This window comes from Lactuca virosa, chromosome 4 (genome assembly GCF_052849685.1).
Source record: "Lactuca virosa cultivar CGN04683 chromosome 4, Lactuca_virosa_CGN04683_v6, whole genome shotgun sequence".
NCBI classification, from domain to species: domain Eukaryota; kingdom Viridiplantae; phylum Streptophyta; class Magnoliopsida; order Asterales; family Asteraceae; genus Lactuca; species Lactuca virosa.
Window position 1 is genome coordinate 402,344,264 of NC_136429.1, and position 1,164 is coordinate 402,345,427.

A 1,164-nucleotide genomic window follows, 5' to 3' on the forward strand; every position below is an offset into this window, starting at 1 on the left:
TACCGCACTTGGCACATCGACCATGGCCCTGCTGGCCCCTGCCGGGAGGATCGGAGGTCTTAGGCTTCTTAGCTTGACCCACAACTGCCTGAACCTGCTTCAGATTCGGCTTTGTGCGGAGTTCTAACTCAATTTCCCGCTTTCGCGCCTTCTCCACCATGTCATTCTAGGTCTTGCATCCCGAAAAGCTCACAAACTCCCGGATATCATCCCTCAACATGGAATGATACCTCATCTTCTTCTTCTCCTCATCCGCAGCGTACTGCAGGACCAATAACGTCACTTGGCGGTGATCTTCGCCACCGTCTCGGTAGTCTGCTGTAAATCGTGGAACTCTCTCACCAAACGTTGCACCTCAATGCACTGTGAAAAATCCTGATCAAACCTCCTTACAAACTCCTACCAAGACATCTCAGCCACACCTGCTGATCACACCTTGCGGGTAACCTCCTCCAACCAGTCTCGTGCTTTATCCCTTAACATACAAGATGCGAACCCCATATTTGCCGCCTCGGGGAAAAAGCTCGTGCGCTGGGCATTCTTCATGTCTGCCACCCAGTGTCGACTAGGGATGGGATCCCTGACTCCGAAGAACTCAGGCGCTCCAGACGCCTTAAACTCCCTGAATGGGGGAGCTTGGGTCCCAATCTGTTTTGCATAAATCTCGGCTCGGAAAGACCTGAGCCGCTCCTCCACGATCTCCATGCTGCCCTCCTTGACCGTACCAAAGATCATCGGGGTCGCATCAAGGATGCCACGAGTAACCTCGGTTGCAATAAGATCGCGCAACCTCTCGTTAATAGGCTCCGCACCAGAGCCTGAACCTGATCCTGATCCTGAACCTTAACCCCATGTGATCATCACCATCCTCAACTGAAAATATCATAAATAACAATGATGAAGAATTCGAAAGGGGATTCCTCCTCACCGAACTCCTAAGAGCTACCAGATATGTCATTGATTCGGGTACAGGTCTTGTGCTTTCAGTAGTATGGGCCCAATACTACCTTCCACACCTACCTATACCTTCCCCAAGGCCATACATGATATCTCTAAATCATCCAACCATAAATCATGACCCAAAAATACAACACTAACACAGATCCTAAACTATTCTAGGATCCTCAATCCTCATCAAATCAGAACTCAAATCAATCATAGCAG